At 38.3% G+C, this 13,712-nt stretch overlaps 1 pseudogene; it reads right to left on the bottom strand.

Moving 5' to 3' along the window:
- Nucleotides 1-3,958: 3,958 nt before the first annotated feature.
- On the bottom strand, nt 3,959-4,969 carry LOC149578598 (uncharacterized; annotated as a pseudogene).
- Nucleotides 4,970-13,712: the final 8,743 nt, after the last annotated feature.

Raw genomic sequence — 13,712 nt, 5'->3', positions numbered from 1 at the left:
TGTAGGTATGTCAAACTGAGCACCCACAGCTGCTAATCTATCTACATGTTGATTTTGGTTTCTTGGAATAGATACAATATTAAAAGCAAAAAAATCCTTAATAATGTCCCATATTCAATTCTTATACAACTTTAAAGTATCATTTTTTGTTGTGTTTAAACCTCTGACTTGGTTCACAATCAATTCACTATCTCCATACACCTTAATACATTCAATACCTCTTTTGTTTGCCTATTCTAGCCATTGAATCAAACCTTCATATTTTGCAACATTATTAGAACATGCAAAAGACAATCGAAAAGTAGAAAAATATTTATCACCATGAGGTGATACTAACATAGCACCACCACCAATACTATTTTTACTTTTAGATCCATCAAAAAACATTTCCCATAGCTAATTCTATTCTTCTTTAACCAGATTTTCTATCTTGACTAAGTTTGGAATGACTACATCTTGCTCATGAATAACATAGTTACCTAAACCAACATGATAAAATTTTGAATGATGATTTTCAGCAGCATGACTTGCTACCCATTCATCAAGACGGATATTTGGAATATCATCCAGATGATTTTTATCTTCAAAATCACTATCATGGTCTTCTTTATCAAGGGAAACTAAATTTGTATTTATAACACTAGGAACATAAGGCTCTATGTGATCTTTTGCAAGAAATTCATACTTAATTGTTACCTTGGTACTATACCTAGTCCTAAAAAGCATGTGAGACCAGTCAGATGATAAATAGCTCCCAATCTTAGCGGTGAAATCCCTAGATAGACAAATGGAAAAATAAGGTGGTAAATCTATCACATGGACATCCTGCTAAATAGAAAAATTGGGACATGCATGGAGGGTAAGGCTGGCATCTTTGATAAAACCTATAGTACAAATAGATGTTCTGTCAAGTTGGACAAATCCTTTTTCAACTGGCTGGTATTTTAGTCCTAACTAATATGCTACTTTTTTAGGCATCATAGAGCTTGTAGCTACACTACCAACCATATAGTTATGAACTAAGTTATCACCAATAATTAATGAAAGATAAAAAGCTAGAGGCTTAACACCCTTACTTGATTCACTACTAATTTCCACGCCACTATCTTGGTTTTCATCATTATGATTAGCATTTGTCAATATAGCCTTTCATGGTTCCTTGACAGCTTCTTTAAGGGTCATCTCATCAAATAGAGCTTGCCTTAGAATGTTAGTCTGCCTCGGAATAGCCAATGTGTCTCACATTGACATAGTCACACTCATTCTTTTCATATTGTCAACTATACTGGATGGAACAACAAGATGTGGCCTTTGATGTGAACAAACAACAACATGGTATGCTTGTTTTAGATTGCTATCTTTGATTGCAAGGATGAGAGTACTAGTTGTATCTTTGGTAATAGGTATTGATTAATTAGTGGTAGGTCCTTTACCTTTATTTTCCATTTGCTCCATTTCTAGAGCTCTTTTCTTTTCTCTTGTCTTGGCTGATATTGGTGAATTAGTATTTACTACACAAAATTCCTCTCTCTTCCAATTAAGGAATGTAGTCTTAGGAGCATGTATATTATGTTGTTGTTCATGTACATTAACAATGGAAATCTATTGATCCATGACTATATTTTTCACCATTAAAGCTTGATTTATCATTCCATTCATGCAAGTAGTATGATTATGTGCTTCATTGCAGGGATAACACCACTCTAAAGTTGCAACCAGATTATTTAGCATAGGTACAATACCCTTCACTAGGTTAGAAGCATTCAAGGATGTTGGGTTATAAGCCTGAAAAGGTCTTTGATTAATATTTGGCCTATAACCATCTATATTAGCCTGATATGGTTGCCTATTTGCTTGCATTTGGCCTTGGTTTTAAGCTGAATTCATAACTTGATTTTTCTATTGGTAAGGTTGTCTACTCTAAAATTGCTGATTTTTTAGATTTACCAGCTCATTGCTAAAGGTTTGCATTAGGTTCTCAATGTTGAGTTGATTATTTTTAATCTCCTACAGCTCTTGTGAAGGGCCTACTACAACAATTTCTTGACTCGGAACAACAAGTAAGGCATTAAAAGGCAGGATTACTAATGGCATATTTGGCTGAATATCTAGAAAAATAGGCATTGGAGGTCTAGGGGCTAATTTTCCTTCTTGGATAAGGCTATTTTCAGCTCTATTAGCAATATCATATGCTTAAGGCAGTGAAACACCTCCCATTGATTGAATCATCATAGAAATATCACTATTTAAACTCCTCAAAAAATATCAAAATGCATGGTCTGTTGAAGGTCTTATTGAGATAGGTATTCTAGTCCAAGTCCTCTGGAATCTATTGTTGAAGTCCATCATTTTCTCTTGGGGAGCATGCTTTATTGTCGTGAGTTGTTCAACAAAAGAGAAGTGATCTGAGTTATCTTCGAAATGCCTTGTTGGTGCATCTCCTAAAACATTCCATGAACCAATGTAGCCAACGGCTAAGCTTCTAAACCATTGAAGTGCCTTTCCTTTCAATGAAGCTATGAGTAACTTGACAGCAACATCCTCTTCTATGATATGATGAATGTTGCACAATATTGCAACATCCTAATATGCTCAAATTCTGTAGTTTGAGTTTCTCCAGTGAAATTCGACAAACTCTTTGAGGTAACCAAAGGTATGTCATGGTGCTGCACAAAATTGAAGGGACTTCCTTGATTGAAGAGCACAAATGCAAGTCTTCTTGCCATTGGAGGGGGTAATGGCTAGTGTGCTAAGGTCTTGGTAGAAACAACTTGTGTAATAAAAGCACCAATACTTGTTGAAGCAAAACTTGTACTCGTTGTTGTTATAGCTAAAACAATAGGGATATCTAGTTCAAATGATTCAACTCTCAATGTTGGACTTGCTGACCACCTAACCTCTCCTTGTCTTGATTGATTTCTTGTATTGTACACATGAACATCAGGAGCTAAGAGTTGTCTTCTTGTTGTTGGCTTAGTCCTGGCAAGAGCTCTTCCATGCCTTTTGGGAGTTTCTGGTTGCAAATACTCGAAAGAAGAAAAACTCCTTGTCTAAGTCTTTCTCATAAAATTTTTACTAAGCCTTTCAACTGGTTGAAAACTTGTTGTCTGCTATATAGTACAATAGATGTTCAAAAAATTGTGTTTGTGTCCCACCGGGCATGCCAAAATTGTTGATGTTAAAATGAAAATAAAAACCCATCTTAATTCACCAGACTTTAAAATCTATGAAATATGAATGGGGGCATTATACTTCTATTCTCAACCCTAAACTCATTTTTGCATTTGCATTGGCTTTGGAAAGCTTTGGGAAGGAATTCAACTAGCATTTGAAGGTAGTTTATTGCATCTGTGGCCACCATGAGAGTTTTTTGAGGTTACTACATTGTCATCATGCAAGTTGGAACTTGAAAAGGTTACTGAGTTGCTGGAGCCACCATGATAAGGGTAATGTAATTCATTTTCAATTTTTTTGGAGCTTAGTTTGAGCTGCCATGAGAAGTTTGATATTTCTTTATGCAAGTCGGGTATACTTATTTTCTATTATTTGATGTCGTGACTATTGGGAGTCATATCATGTCAATTTTCTTCAAGCAAAATATGTCTAATTTTCCTCATTTCAAGGGGACATTGGATGTTTCTCTGCTATATTTCTGGCTTTAGATGAATTCCATGAGTATACTTGATGTTTTGTAATGAGGTTTCATTATTCATAATTTCATACATCATTGTAGAGTTATTCTTTTGTTTTGCGATTTTCTAGGCACATTTTTGTGCTTATGTTGTCACTCCATGAAGGAAATTTGGTGTTTTCTCTATAGTGATCTCTTGAATCATTGTTCTTCTTCTTCTTCTTCTTCTTTGATATTTAGGCTACCATTCCATGAGCTGGTTGGAAATTGAACTTAGAGCAAGCTGTCATGAGAAGTTTGTTGTTTCTAGAGATTTGGCTTTTTCTGTTATGATATTACTAAGTCTCTTTTTGTCTTTGAATGAGCTTTCTCCAATAAATTCCATGTAAAGGGGACTCCACTCCTTATTTGTACCCTTCGTTCCAAAGCTTGTATTGTTTTTGATATGTGACCCAAGTTTATTAAAATGACACACCACACTTCCTTAAACACATCAAATTGCTCATCAGATGCACCAATCACCTTATACTCAAGTATGTTGAAATTTGGTCCGGGTGTGTCATATGCTCGGGTGTAGTCACTTTTCCCATATTGATACAAAGCTTCTACAAGTAGCAATACTCTTTGCATACTTTCCTTTGTCTTTCCTTGCATTGTATTGACCTTGCACTTCATTCCCTCTAGTAATTGATCTATTTGAGAAAATGCATTGGCATAAGAAAATGCCCATGTTGCTAATAGATCTAGGAGCCATTCTTGATGCCATGAAGATTGATCCATAAGGAAAATCACAAGATCTCTCATCCAATCATGGATATTAGTAGAATTTCCATGAACATGAATGCGTAGGAGCAAACCTAGAGCATTCAAGTAAACCTGAGGAGAGTTAACATTATCTTGTTGCAAGGCAACCCAGATATAAGAGTCATATATATCAAGTATTTTACTTAAATGGCATGACCTTCCAAGTAACATAATGCTAGATGCCACCAGTTATGAGTGTACATGAATGAATAGCAATCATTCTATGAATTAGCACATTCTTCCATAAAATGGACAACATTATTAAAATGACATTCATGTTGAAACACATGCTGAGACCATGGGTCATCACTATTAATTGCCAAGCCTTTCCTTGTTGCTAATTCTACATCTCCCAATCTCCTAGCCTCCAATAAAGGAAATGAAAGCATTCCATATATGTAGTTTTCATCTTGAATTTTTGGCAAAACCTATTCAACAAGCTATAGAGAAAGATCTGGTAAGCCAATATAAAAGAAAGGAACCTGAGCTCTTTTTTAGTAATGCCAAGTCTTTTGGAAAGTCGTTCAAAAGCATTTTAGATATTCTCTTTTGGTTATTTGAAAGTTTTCATTATTTATTGTTTTTCAATCTATTGTAGACATGGATATTTCCTATGAATTCTATTCTAGGCATCTTCTATGATTCTGATATGTTTTGGTTCTTTATTGTCTATTGTAAGCATTTTCTAGATGTGTTCTTCATTCTGTAAACCCCTTTTATAATTAGAATACTCCAGCATACTCAGATTCTTCTATTTGAAGCATATCTTTCCTGTAGCATCTTACTTTAAAGATTATTTATGAGGTTCGAGCATGGGCTTGTGACACCCATAAATCACTTTCTATGATTTTGCATCCATAATTTTAGTACCTATTCCTACAAGCTTCATTTGATTATAATGAAAGGTTTCATATAAAAAATAATGCGTCCCTTTAACATTATATTTTTCTATTTGATCTTGCAGTCTTTAACTTTACTACCTTTGATATATATCCAAAATAGGGAAAGATAGTACAAGTATGAGATGACTAGTTTATAGGTATTCAATCATTGCTTAGATCTTTCGAGATCTAACCCCAGCTTTTTTCTTTCATGTAGGGAGATGAAAACCAGAGCTTGATGGTGTATATGAGCAATGTTAGTATGCTAATAGAAACCAAATTTAAATAAAGCTTCTACAAACTAAACAAAATTCATAAACTTCAAGATAGACTAAGATAAACTCTCAATTGAGAATATGCGCCATTAATGGACTCTCTCAATGAGAAGCTCTTTTGTTGAGTGGCTTTGTCTAAGTAGATAGGATGTATGCTCAAACTTATGCTTCAAAAAGGGCTTCAAATGGAGTTGAAATTTGGGTGTGAGTGTATGGTTTTGATGTAAAATGGCTTCTTAAAATGGCATTATGACTTTACTTCATGGATTGTGTTATTTTGCAAAGGGGAAGGATTCAATTTATAGGCAAGAGGCTTGAGGGATTGAGGGCTAAGATGCAAGGATGGGAAAAAGCTCATGGAGGGCTCAGATTGCATGAGAGGAGAGCATATGGATTGTGCTTCCTTACAGCCAATCAGGGAGTGACACATGTCACAGGGTGAGAGGATGGAGGAAAGGGGAAGGATGAGTCAACAAAGGAGGCTCAAGGGATAAAATCTTCATAAAGACCCTCATAATGGCTTGTAAGAGCAATAAAAGGACTTTGGAAGAGTCATTTATCGCCTAGTGGGCTTCATAAAGTTTTATGGTTGGGATATTTTGAGGGAGATGAGAGGAATTTTGACTTGGGCTTGATTAGGAAGGTTTTAAGCTTGCTTAGGCTTGTGCAAATGATTAGAGGATGGATTAGGATGGTTTAGGATTAGCTTAGGGATAGGCAAGTGGATGGCATTTAACGAGGGTGGGTGAAGGAGGAGATATTTGTTAACTTTGGCTTGGGTTAGTAAGTCTTAACCCATGTTTAGAGAATGTGACAAGGTTAGGAGGGGATTAGGATTAGATTTAAAGACATCTTCTAGAAGAGTCTAGACTTTCCCAGGATGAGGATGAAGACTTTCTAGAAGAGTCTAGAACTTCTTAGGATGAGGATAAATTAGATTTTTAGGAAATAAATAAAGTTTTATTTATTTCAAGGGTTTGGGTTGAGGAGATATTTATTAAAACTTTTTTAATAAACATGAGGATTAATATTTAATCTTAATTAAATATTTTGAGTTGGGATTAGGGGTAGGAAATGATGGGATTAGCCTTTAATCAAAATTAAAGAAGGATTAGAAGATTTTGGAAGAGGTTAGTGGTCTTAAGGAAATTGGCCAAGTTTTGGGCAAAAAATAAATTTTTAAATTTATTTTGGGTTTTTTGGTCAATTTATTAATTAAATAATTAATAAATAAGGAAATAATGTTTAAATAAGATTTAAACATTTTTGGGAGGGATTCCTTAATTAAATATTTTTAATTAAGATAAAGGGATTTAATGGCATAAAAATAAATAAATAAATTAAATAATTAATTAATTAATAAATGATGATGTCATCAGGATTTTTTCAGAATATAAAAATACTTTATTTTCTAAAGGTTTTTAGGTGTCTACATTTTGCCCCTCTTTGATGTGATGCCGCAAGTGGCATGGCATCAAAGATAAGAAAATAAGATGCTCAAGGCTAGAGCAGAAGAGGAGAGAATGGACTGTGAGATGCCCCCTCAAGAAGGCGGCGGGGAGAGAAAGCGAAGCTCGATGGCTTCTTGAAAAGTACAAGAATCTCAGATGAGCAAGGAAACTTAGATTGGCAAAGAGAAGGGGCTGAATTAGCTCAAACTCTCACTATGGGAGAATGATAAAGGAGAATTAGATGCACAAGAGGAAGCAAGCTTAAGACTTTGGGGAAGGTGGAGGATGAAGGAGCGGAGCGCTATAAAAAGGAATCTAGGATAGGGAGATGGATGAGGGGATTATAAAGCTGATGCAATAGGATTTCAAAGAGTCAGATTGGCGTAAGATGGGTTTTGAAGATCCCTAGGACTAGGATTGTGGATCTCGAAAGATGAGGCTTGGTGGATTGATTTGGATTGGTGGATCCCTAAGACTAGGATTGTGGATCTCTAAAGCTAAAGGTGAGGAGTGATTCAAAAAGATACTGAGGCATAAGCTGGGGTAGGAGAGACAGATGTTGGATATGGATGGTGGATAATGGAGATGAAGGAAAACCATTGAACCTTTTTGAGCGGGGGGATACTTCAAAGAGAAGTACCACCATGTAGTTGAGCACTAGATTTTCTATAGGACTGTTGGTTAATTTCCAAGGTTACCAAGAACATCAAGGCCTTTTCACCAACTATCCAGAGGACTGACAAACTGACTCAAAACAAACATGCAAGGATTGCCCCAGTATCACACATGAATCCCAGAGGAAGCAGTGTGGAAACGACACTGGGTAACCCACAAGCAGAAAAGAAAACAAGCAAAAGACATGATCAAGACCTTATGCTCTGATTGCCCCATTCGCAATATACCATGATATGGAAGATTGTGGCAACCTTGAGGAAAGAACAAGGAGATTGCTTGGAAAAGATATTTCAAGACCCAACAGGGAAGAGTCCAAATCAAAAGAAAGCAAAAATCCAAAAGAGAACCGTTTGCCAATGAGATGGGTAGGATGAGGTACTAACGGACCAAGATCAGACATGAGGAAAGCTATATCCTACAAGGACCTATCGGAGAGCACCTAAGCTGGTGGATTTGGATGAGTGATGCATCTGGCAAGCTGAACTAAGAAAGATAACACTTCGGTGATAGGAAATCTAGCTAAAGGATGCATTGGAATAGCTAACCAAGATGTACGATGGGTGCAAGATGTTGATCAAGGATGAACTGACACAAATGCTAGATAGATACAATGGTACTAAGCTAAAGAGGATATACAAGCTGATGGACCAAGATATGTTACAAATGTACAAGTTTGTTCATGTTTTGGTTTTTGTGAGATGGAAATGTTTGTGAAGGATGGGATGTCTATAATAGGTGATAGGTGGATAGGTAGATGGTTTGCGAAAAGCTTAAGTGAAAATGGGGTTTTGTGTGTGCACGTGATAGTATACAAGCTAGGATACAAGATTATTTACAGGCTAAAATATGGTACAAACTTTGGACAAGATTCGGATATACAAGGTATGGTACAAGATTTACAAGGTATAATACAAGCTTTGGTACAAGATTCAGATATACAAGGTATGGTACAAGATTTACAAGGTATAATAAAAGCTTTGGTACAAGATTTTACAAGTTGAGGTACAAGATTTTACAAGCTGTACATGATGTATTTACAAGCTCCATTAGATTTTGGATATTTGGTTGGAACACCAAGGGAACAAGCAGGTGTTTTATGGGATGGTGGGTGAATGGATGAGGGATATGATAGTGATAGATAATGGATTAGTCTTAGTACACAAGGTGCCTGAATTACCAGGTTTTCACCAAGGTACCTATCCAAGGCGCTTGAATTGCCAAGTTTTCACCATTGGACGCTTATTTCTCTTTACTATTTTTTTTTCGTATTTTTCAAAAGCTAGGTATAACAAGGATCTTCAAGCATAGAACTTCTTGAGATGAATGATGTTAGTAGGATCATTCAAGAGTTCTCCTTCTGGTGTAGATAGCTGATAGGCTCTGAAGCCAAAGGAAGTAGTGACAACATAAGGACCAAGCCATGTAGGTTCAAACTTGCCTTTCTTTTCTCGATTTGCTTGGACTTTAATGTTTTCTTTGAGGACCATGTCAGCTGGATGAAAGTGTCATGGAAGCACCTTCTTGTTGAAATTCCTTTTGAGATAATTTTGATAGATTGTGAGATGATCATAGGCTTGTTGTCGCTTCTCATCTAAGAGATCTAGCTGGGTGAGCCGAGCTACTCTGTATTCTTCATCTGATATTTGCCCTTGCAAAGATATGTGCAAGGAGGGAAGTTCAACCTCTATAGGTAGTACCACTTCGGCACCATAGACTAGGGAGTATGGAGTTGTTCCTGTTGATGTATGGAAGGAAGTTCGATAGGCCCATAGGGCTGGATTTATTTGTAGGTGCCAATCACTGCCGGAATCATTGGCAACTTTCTTTAGGATTTTGAGGAGGATTTTGTTAGTTGCCTCTACCTGGCCGTTACCTTGTGAGAAATATGGGCTAGAAAAGCGGTGATGGATGCGGAGGGAAGTGCATAATTCTTCCATGTTGAGATTTTCAAAGTTACCTCCATGGTCGGTGAAGATGGTGGATGGGATGCCGAAGCGGCAAACGATGTGGTACAAGATGAACTTGGAGACCTAAACTCCTATAGCTGAGACTAGGGGGACTGCTTCCACCCATTTAGTGAAATAGTCCATAGCTGTTATTATCCATTTATGTCCATCAGATGAGAGGGGTGTGATAGTTCCAACTAGATCAAGGCCCCAACAAGCGAAAGGCCAAGGTGGTGCAATAGGCTGTAGATCCTGTGCTGGAGCGTGCACAAGATTTGCATGCTGCTGACATGGGAGACACTTTCTGACAAAGTCATAGGAGTCTTCTTTAATGGTAGGCCAATAGTAGCCTATTCTAAGGATTTATCGCGCTAGGACAATACCACTCGTGTGGGCACCGCAAAGTCCAGAGTGTACTTCCTTTAACACCATCATGGCCTCATTTTGGTCTAAACATCGAGAGAGAGTATCGTGATAACCCTGACGATATAGGGTATTGGCTATGATAACATAGCGGGATGATTTTTGGATGAGGTTCTGGCGTTGGATACATGTGAGGTGAGGGGATATGGTACCATCGTTAAGGTAAGCGTGAATCTCATGGTACCAAGGGGATTGGGGACCAGCCAAGATACAAACACGGTTTGAATCCTCATTCACATAGGTAGGTGTGAGGAGCTACTCCACTAAAAACTCATACTGTGTGGCTGCTTGGGGAATTTCCAAGAGTGAGCCTATAGTAGCCATAGCATCCACTGCTTTGTTCTGTATTCAAGGCACTTGTGTAAACTGCAGCCTTGTAAAATGCTGGGTTAGCTGATCAACTAGCTCTTTGTAGGGTAATAGCTTTTCATCTTTGGTTTGATATTCATTTAGGGCTTGCTTGATGATGAGCTGAGAATTTCCAAATATTTGTAGCTTAGCAATGTTCCATTCTGTAGCTATCTTTAATCCTGCTATGAGGGCCTCATATTCAGCTATATTGTTGGTGCTAGGGAACTGTAGCTTGAAGCCTTTTGGAATGTAATCTCCTTGAGGTGTGACCAACAATATTCTTGCCCCTGATCCATAAGATGTGTATGAGCCATCAAAATAAAGTTTCCATGGGGGTTGTTCTTCAATTAGATAGATATGCTCATTTGGAAATTCTGTGATCAACGGATAAGCATCTATTAGAGGTGCATCAGCTAGGTGATCTGCTATAGCTTGCCCTTTGATTGCCTTTCTGTCCACATATTGGATGTCAAATTTGTTAACGAGCATAACCCATTTGGCCAAACAACCTGTAAGTGCTGTTCTGGAGAGCATATACTTGAGAGGGTCAATCTTGGAGACTAGTTGGATGGTATGACTTAGCATGTAATGGCGAAGCTTTTGAGTTGAGAAAAAAATTGCCAAACAAGCTTTTTCCATAGGAGTATAATTGAGTTCATAACCAACTAGGGTTCTACTAATGTAGTAGATGGCTCTTGCTCTGTCATAGTCATCGAGTTGTGCTAGAAGTGCCCCTAGAGCAGTAGGCGTTGCTGATATGTACAAAATTAGGGGATGACCAGGAACTAGTGGAACCAAGATAGGGGGATTGGTGAGATACTGCTTGAGCTGATTGAAGCTGCGCTGACATAAAGGATCCCACTTGAAGTTCTCATCCTTCTTTAGTAAATGTGAAAATGGTGTACACTTATTTGCAAGCTGAGAGATGAAGCGCCAGACGGATTGAAGCTTTCCCTGAAGAGAGAAAAGCTGTTGTAGTGTCTGGGGAGGAGGCACGTCTAAGATAGCCTTGACCTTCTTGGGGTCGATCTCTATACCTCATTTAGACACTATAAAGCCTAGAAGCTTGCCAGATGTGACCCCAAAGACACACTTCTTGGGATTCAGCATGAGATGATATTTGGCTAACCTATCAAAGACTTTCTCTAGGTTAGCAAGATGATCCATGAAGGTATGAGATTTGACCAAGATATCATCCACATAATCCTCCAAAATGCTATGGATGAGATCTTGAAAGATGGATGTCATAGCTCTTTGATAGGTAGCCCCAACATTCTTTAGGACAAAAGGCATCATGTTGTAGCAAAAGGTTCCCCAAGGGGTAGTAAATGCTGTCTTATGTTGATCCTCTTCTGCAATCTTGATTTAATTATACCCAAAAAATCCATCCATGAGGGACAAAATTTCATGTCCAACTATAAGATCTACAATCATATCTATGTTGGGCAAGGGAAAATCATCTTTTGGACAAGCTTTGTTAAGATCTCTGAAATCAGTGCAGATTTTGATGTCACCAAAAGGCTTAGTGACGAGGACCATGTTGGAGATCCACTCTGAATAGTCGATAGGTTGAATAACCTTAGTAGCTAACATTCTTTCTAACTCAGCTTTGACCAGTAATGCCACCTCGGGGTGCATTTTTCTAAGCTTTTGTCTGACGGGCTTGATCTGTGGATTGACTGCAAGATGATGAACTACAAGCTTTGGATCAAGCCTTGGCATGTCCTGATATGACTATGCAAATCAGCCAATGTTCTCTCTTAAGACCTCAAAGAGGAGATCAAATTGGTCTTGTGATAGGGATGCATCAATTTGAACAAGCCTAGGGATCTTTGAAGAACCGATGTTGACTTCCCTAGTATCCTCAATTAGAATAGAAGATATCTCTGGTCGATTATCTTGAGGAGGTAATGCTAAATCCTCATGTTCTGCTTGTGGCTCTGGATGTTCTTGCTGAGGGGTTCTCTTCACTGCCTTAGCTAGTCTCAGATTCACCTTAGTTCCAGTTTTGGGTGTATCAGAACTAGGTTGGGGATTTTCTCCAAAATACCCCTTGGGATCTAGCTTGTAGATATAGGCAGAATCTGGCTTTGTTTTCTTGTGAGGTGTTTCAGCTCCCATGAATCTTAGAAGCGCTTCCTCTGATGTGAACTCATCAATGTGTATGACACTTGGTTGGTCCCAATCTATGAGTTGTGGATGGGCGAGTGGTAGGTCAATGAGGTGGATGGATAGTTCTTGGAGAACAGAGTCTCCGAGGGAGATTTGGTCTAGGATATCATCGTAGGCTCTCTTTTCAACTTCCTCAGGAATGTCTTCGATTTCGGCAAGGTCACGGTGAATGTTCAAAAGAGCATGACCGTCCGTATTGGTGCCCTCAGTTGTGGGTATGCCAAAGCCAAGACCTGACTTCGATTCCCACTTGTGTGCGTCGATGGGGCACTGCATGCCTCTTTCTTCTGGTCTTAGACCACCACCTTGATAGTTCCATTTGTCAGTGATGAGCTTATGTTCTTGGGGATACTTCTGGATGAAGTGATCAAGGCATGCCTGATTCCTTTGAGGTGCATCCTTATGTAACCAATTGTTGATATCTGGAGTGAGCTCCTCATGAAGAGGGATTTTCGAGGATACAAAGGTTGTTGGGCCAAACTGTTTGTATCGAGGAGGTGGAATCTCCTTATCTTTGTGATATGTCGATCGTCCATGGGCATGTGGATCAAGTGGGAGTGCCCCGGCAGCAAATGCATCCGACAGACTATACTCTCCACAACCCTTGTTATTGATCTTCACGGTACACAGGGTAGAGGCGAGGATGGTTTTTGGGTCATTACAAGTGTGGGATGAGCTGGCAATGGATGTGCCGATATCAATTCTAGGGAAATGGTTTGTATATGAAGCTTCAACTGCATTGCAGTAAGCAAAGGGTTCTGGATCGGCATGGATGGTTACCTCAGTGCCTTGATGCAAAAATTTGATGCACTGATGGTAAGTGGATGGAATGGCTTTCATGGCATGAATCCATGGGCGACCAAGGAGGATGTTGAATGGTAGGTTTAGATCAATAACATGGTAGAGTGTTTCTTGGATGACTGGCCCAACCTTGATTGGCAGCAAAATAGTTCCTTCTATGGTTCTTTCCAAGTTGTCATAAGCTTTGATGGTGATAACCTCACTGATGATATCTGCCTTAGTATACCCAGCTTGTTTTATGAATTTTAGGGTGCAAATATTCAAGGTTGATCCATTATCTATCATTACTCTTTTCACAGCAA

The sequence above is a fragment of the Cupressus sempervirens genome, chromosome 1, assembly GCF_028749045.1.
Source record: "Cupressus sempervirens isolate cs-2001-9-10 chromosome 1, ASM2874904v1, whole genome shotgun sequence".
In the NCBI taxonomy this organism is placed as follows: domain Eukaryota; kingdom Viridiplantae; phylum Streptophyta; class Pinopsida; order Cupressales; family Cupressaceae; genus Cupressus; species Cupressus sempervirens.
The sequence above is the reverse complement of the archived record's forward strand: the minus strand, read 5'-3'. Positions and strand labels throughout refer to the sequence as shown.